The sequence below is a fragment of the Dioscorea cayenensis genome, unplaced genomic scaffold (assembly GCF_009730915.1).
Source record: "Dioscorea cayenensis subsp. rotundata cultivar TDr96_F1 unplaced genomic scaffold, TDr96_F1_v2_PseudoChromosome.rev07_lg8_w22 25.fasta BLBR01000269.1, whole genome shotgun sequence".
NCBI classification, from domain to species: domain Eukaryota; kingdom Viridiplantae; phylum Streptophyta; class Magnoliopsida; order Dioscoreales; family Dioscoreaceae; genus Dioscorea; species Dioscorea cayenensis.
In genome coordinates this window covers 87,563-94,189 of record NW_024086660.1, presented here as the reverse complement: position 1 = coordinate 94,189, position 6,627 = coordinate 87,563, and the positions used below count along the sequence as shown (strand labels likewise).

The window sequence follows — 6,627 nt, the reverse complement described above, 5'->3', positions numbered from 1 at the left end:
GCCGTTGCCGGGGAGTTAGGCATTTAGACATACTTTGCACTTTGTTTTCTTAGCTATTTCACTACACATTCTATTTCATATCTTCTTATTCTATCATCGTTCTGATTTTCTTTTTCTTTACTTTTGGTACAGCTCCAGGTTATGACCCGAGGGAATCCATCAATATTGATTGAAGGAGACACTGAGCTTGAATGTACACTTCGAAGGAAAGGGAAAGAACTTGTACATGAACAACCTAATTCAGCTGATTTGGAAGTAGAAGGATCTGACAACATGGCAGAACAAAATAAGCAACAACGAACACTATCCGATTATGCCAGACCTTCAGTGTTGGGGACACAATCGAGTATTGTACATCCCCTAATTACAGCTCAGAATTTTGAGCTAAAGCCAGCATTCATCCATATCTCTGCAGCGATCCGCATAATTCAACGGTTTTGGCCGATGAGAATCCAAACAGATCACATAGAGAGCTTCCTCGAGGTGTGTGACATCGTCAAGATAAATGGTGTGACGGATGATGCCATCAAGTTGAGAGCCTTCCCATTTTTCCTTAAAGGGGAAAGCGAGCGAGTGGCTACACTCATTACCTAGAGCATCAATCACTACATGGGAGGAGATAGTAGAAGCTTTTCTAGCCTGTTATTTCCCTCCTGGAAAATCAGCAAAGCTTAGGAATGATATCTCATCCTTTATGCAGTTGGAATTGGAGTCTCTATTTGAGACATGTGAAAGGTTCAAGGAACTCCTGCGTAAGTGTCCGCAAGACGGATTCCCGGAGTGGATGATTGTTCAAACCTTCTACAATGGTTTGAACCCGAGTACAAGGCAACTCTTGGATGCGGTGAGAGGTACCTTAGGTAGCAAAACCCCTGATGAGGCTCTTCAATTGATTGAGGAAATGGGGTTAAATAGATACCGAGTGGGAACAGCTAGGGAAAAGAAAAAAAGTGGCCGGTCTCCATGAAATTGATGCGGTAACTTCATTGGCGGCCCAAGTGGAGAGTTTGAGTAAGAAGCTAGATCTTATAGCTCGAATAGAGTTCTTGACCATGACCAATTGCACGGTTGTGGTGGAGGACATGCTCCCTCCGATTGCCCAATCATCATTGGTGATGTTTCTTCAGTTGAGAATATTAACTTTGTAGGTAATGGAATGAGACCTCAAGGGAATCCATACAGAGAACACCTACAATTCAGGTTGGAAGAATCATCCCAACTTTTCATGGAGTAATCAAGGACCACAGAAGACCATGGGGCCATCGGGGTTCCAACAACAACAACAAGTCCCTCAAGTGAAAAACAGAATTTCAGGTATGGAAACCCGAATGACGGATTTGGAGAAGCACTTGGCTAGATTTGTTCAATCGGCAAATACAAGGTTTGAATCAGTCGAGGCTACACTTGGCAATCACACCGCCTCTTTGCACAATCTTGAAAATCAAGTGGGGCAAATTGCGAAGTCTCTCTCTGAAAGGCCACATGGGATTTTACCAAGTAACACGGAAACCAACCCGAGAGAACATGTGAAGGTGATCACTTTGAGAAGCGGTCGTGAGGTTGAAGGGAGGCTTCCGAGTGAGAAGCCAAAAGAACACGCACCTGAGGTTGTAAAGGTTGAGAAGGGAGCAAACAAAGAGAAAGAGGTGGCACCCCCACCTTTCAAGCCAAGAATCTCTTATCCCTCTAGATTGAAGAATGACCAAGGGGATGAGCAGTATAAGAAGTTCCTGAGTTTGTTTAAGCAACTCCACATCAACATTCCTTTTGTTGAGGCTTTGGCTCAAATGCCTAAGTATGCGAAGTTTCTGAAAGACCTATTGACCAACAAGAGGAAATTGGAGGAGAGTGCTTCAATGGTGCTTGATGCTTCATGCTCGGCGGTGTTGCAAAAGAACATGCCGAACAAGAAGAAGGATCCAGGAAGCTTCATTATTCCGTGTAACATCGGCAACTTAGGTGAGGAAATGGCATTGGCGGATTCAGGGGCAAGTATCAACGTCATGCCATATACTTTCTTCTAAAAGCTAGGCTTGGGTGAGCCTAGGCCTACTCGGATGACTTTACAATTGGCGGACCGAACGGTACGACATCCGAGAGGCATCATTGAAGACGTGCTTGTCAAGGTGTACAAGTACATTTTTCCGGTTGACTTTGTAGTGCTAGATGTCGATGAGTATGCGGATGTACCCTTGATACTTGGGAGATCGTTCTTGCGGACTTCCAAAGCATTGATTGACATGGACGGCGGAGAGCTTACATTGAGAGTCGGGGATGATAAGCTCACTTACCGCCTTGCTGAAGCCATGCGGCATTCTCTCGATTTTGATGACACTTTGTATTTTCTAGACACTACTGATGAGATTGTTAATGAATATATACAGGAAATGTTCAACCCGGATCCCTATGAAGGTTTGTTCGACCAAGAGGAGAGCAATGAAGAAGTAATGATGCTTGGTTCGAATGGAGAGGAAACATCTACCCCAGGGATCTTGAAGAATGTGCTCCGGAAAATGAAGAGGGCTAGGAGACACCACCGAAAACACCCCAAGACTATTGGAGATGTACATGAGCCAAGGAAGTTGGACGAATGATTGGTAGGTGGTCCGACGCCCGATAGTACACCCTCTACCCTCTAGAGACTTTGCTCATCATGTTTTCAAGTTATGGGTAAGAGGGCAACCTTCATTCATGAACCTTCATTCATGGGCGTGTGGAAATTATCCACGCCCGTGTGGAAATTCCGCACGGGCGCGTGTACAGTCCACGCCAGTGGAGTTGCCCGATTCCAACCCTATTTAAAGCCGATTCAGCCCCGATTTTGGTATTCTTTTCTCCATCTTTTCCCCAACTTGCGACAGGGCTTCGGCTAGGGTTTCGAGGGGTATTGGCCAAGGTTTTGTAGAGGTTCTACAGCTCCGACATCGTGATTCCATTAGGAAGAAGGTTGGTAGGGGAGCTTCGATCGAGGCGTATGCTATACCGGACGAAGGAATCCTTGGACGACGAGTAGAGGACTTTCCACAAGACCATTGACACGACCATCGAGGGGGTTTCTTTATGGATTCATTGCTTTTATGTTCGATTTCTTTGATTGTACTTAGCTCCATGGAGAGCTAAACCCCTAGTGGGTACTTGGTTGATTGTGAACCCTAGGATGTATTCGTTTCATTGAACTTCTTTATTATGCTTTCAATAAATTGATGCTTATTGTGAGTTCCAACCTTGAATGCTTGATTGTATGAACATTTCTTCTAGAGTGACACTAGGGTTGAGAGTTCTTGTTGGTAACCTTGTGAGTGAGTGACACACCACGAGCGTTAGACAAAGCTAGGTTGGAGAGGGTTGAGAGGGTGAGTCGAGAGGTACAGGAGCATCCCCTTTCCCCTCCGACGTGATAGATTCTACCTCCGTTCCTTGAGTTCTTTGTGGCCATAATAGAGTGAATGGTCTAAGGGATGAACCTCCGCTGGGGCCTAGTTGCGCGTGCAATGGAGTGAAGCGTTGAGGTGATCTTAGTATCTAGGGCTTAATTGTGGCTCGGGACCTTCCGCATGGACCAAAGGGTTAGGCATAGTTAACCTTAGATTTGGGACTCTAGAGCTCATTGCAACTCTATGCGAGTGCGAGGTGTTGAGATTGTTCGATTTCTCCTCCGGGACATGTATAGAGTTAGGCATAGTTAACCTTAGATTTGGTACTATGTATGTAAGGATTTCCACGGCTCACCATTGCATTGATTAGGAAGCATAATAGAGAGTTCTTGCACTTGAAGCGATTATCCTAGGTGAAGCATCATCCGAGTTCCCCATCTTTATCGATTGCCTTGCCTCCTCCTTACTTTTGCTCTCTTACTTGTTGCTTTTAATTTCTAAGAATTGAATCATTAGCACACTTATCATTGTTGATACTTCACATAGCTAAGAATCGAATTAAGTGTCTTTACTCCCTACTCCCTGTGGATTCGACCCCGCTCACCCGGGATTATTACTTCGACAAGCCTGTGCACTTGCGGGATATAAGCAAGGGGATCTTGTCAATACTCGACTTATTTTTGTTTTATTGAGCTTCACTGAACCCCCTCTTGTATGCGTGTAGATGGTCTTGTCATCATGGTAATGAAGGCCTTTTCATGAGCACGGCCAAATTTGCTTCGGCACTTGGCCGTCTGTGCTTCACAACCCGTTAGAACATCACTCAAAAGGATTTATTCCATCAAATGCAACACAAAGAGTTAGGGGAGTATTGTTTTGATTGTTTCCCCCACATTTGTTCTTGTTTGATATACATTATGATTGAGCTTGCATGTGTACATTGGGGACAATATACAACTTAAGTGTGGGTGGGGGGAGTTTCATAGTGCACACATCTCTTTTATATTAATTTTGATTGATATACATGCTCACATAGCCAATGGTGGTTCACCTTAGTTGCAATGATAGTATTCTTGAGTTTATGAGAATTTTTAACATTGAATGTCTTCATGCTCTAGTTTTTGCTTGAATTTGTAGCTTTTTTTGCCTGATTGTCACTTGTTGCATTACTCACTTTTGAAACTCTTTTAGAAACTCAAGTTTGATGTTAAAGGGACTAAGTGTAGTTGTTCCTTTTGTTAATTCTGAAAAAAAAGGAAAAATGAAAAGAAAGAACAAAATAGTTTAATTGTTTATTTGTTCTTGTTGGGTAGAAAGAGCTACCGCCTATGAAGTATGAGGCTACTCTCATAAGTGGGATACTAGTTATGCCCTAATGAGAGAAAGAACTATCTCATAGGAGAGTGAAAGCTACTACTCTGTAGAAAGTGCTACCACCTCGAAAGTGTGAAAGCCATCTTAGCGGCTGCTTTGGAAAGTGCTACCTTAGAGGATGTGTGAAGCTACTACCATCTTTGAAATTTTTGTTAATTTTTGTAGATAAATAAGTCCATTATACTTAGAACTTTGAGGAGTATACCTTGGCTTGACTTGAGTGAGCTCACACACTTACACGATTTCGGGTTTGTTGTCCTTTCTGATTCAAGTTTTTAGCTAGAGCAATGATTTTTCGTATTTAGTGTTGAAATTTCCCTTACTTGTAGAATGCTCTCTTTGTATGCTTTGGTGAACCTAAGGCCAAGCACTTCTAATATTTCCTTCGTCTATGCTTTAATGTTTTAATTTTTGCTTGAGGACAAGCAAAAGCTTAAGTGTGGGGAAGTTTGATAAGTTCTGGTTTGTTGAGAATATGAAGTGTTCTTTCTTTATGATGAGCATTACTTTTATTGGGTTTTAACGCCAATGTGTATTTATGTTACTTTCATGCAGATTGGATTGTGAGGTCGAATATTAGAGAAAAAAGCTAATGTGTATCGTAAATGCACCAATTTGAGGAAATATTGAGAAGGTTCAAACGCAAAGAAATAAGTCAGGTTCGAAATGCGGGAATGTGCGCCAACCTTCTCGTATTCAAGTTAGCACAACGATTTAGAGGGGCACAAGGGCAGTCACATTCAAGCGTTCCGGCTTGTGTATGTATAGCAAGATTTCCACCAACATGTACGTTATTGAAGAAGCAAAATGATCTACGATGTAAACATGTGTCTGTTTACATTAATAGCCGCCTGAAGAAGGATGAATACAAAGAATTCACACGGGCGTGCATTAATTCTACATGCCCGCATGAAAAATCCACATGAGCACCGACATGGGCGTGTGGATTCCTGATTCTAGCCCTATTTAAAGCTGATTTCAGCACCGATTTCAGGATCTTTTTCTCCATCTTTTCACCAACTTGAGAGAGGGCGGCGGCTAGGGGTTTGAGTGGTATTGGCTAGGGATTGGGAGAGGTTCTACAACTCTGAGATCGCACTCCATTTGGAAGAAGGTTAGTGGCAGAGCTTTCATCGGCACCGATCCGACGAGATGTATCCTAGGCCAGACAAAGGGACCCTTGGACGAGTAGAGGACTCTCTACAAGACCATCGCCATGACTATCGAGGGGGATTTCTATGGATTCTTTGCTTTTACATTTGATTTCATTGATTGTAATTTGCTCCATGGAGAGCTAAACCCCCTAGTGGGTACTTAGGTATTTGTAAACTCTAGGATGTATTCGTTTCATTGAACCTCTTTATTGTGCTTTCAATTAAGTGATATTTTATTTGAGTTCCAATCTTGAATGCTTAATTGTATGAATACTCCTACACTAAGGCTGAGAGTTCTTGTTGGTAACCCTTGTGAGTGAGTGACACACCATGAGAGTTAGACAAAGATAGATTGGAGAGGATTGAGAGGGTGAGTCGAGAGGTAGTGGAGCGCCCCCTTTTCACTCCGGTGTGATCTATTCTACCTCCATTTCTTCAAGTTCTTTGCAGTTATAATAGAGTGAATGGGCTAAAGGATGACCTTCCACTGGGTCTTAGTTGCGGGTGCAATGGAGTGAAGTGTTGAAGTAATATAGCACCTAGGACTTAATTGTGGCTAGAGACTTTCCACCTAGACCAAAGTGTTAGGTCTACATCTAGGAAGTGGATTTATCACTTGGAATCCCTAGAACTCATTGCAATTTTATACGAGTGCGAGGTTGAGAGGTTATTCAATTTCTTCTCCGGGACATGTATAAAGTTAGGCATGGTTGACCTTAGATTTG

The 6,627-nt window shown here is 42.9% G+C and overlaps 1 non-coding gene across 1 annotated transcript; it reads right to left on the bottom strand.

The window, feature by feature from the left end:
* Nucleotides 1–667: 667 nt before the first annotated feature.
* LOC120253974 lies at nucleotides 668–774 on the bottom strand. The gene has a single exon (XR_005534489.1). It is a non-coding gene; the product is annotated as a small nucleolar RNA R71 (small nucleolar RNA).
* Nucleotides 775–6,627: the final 5,853 nt, after the last annotated feature.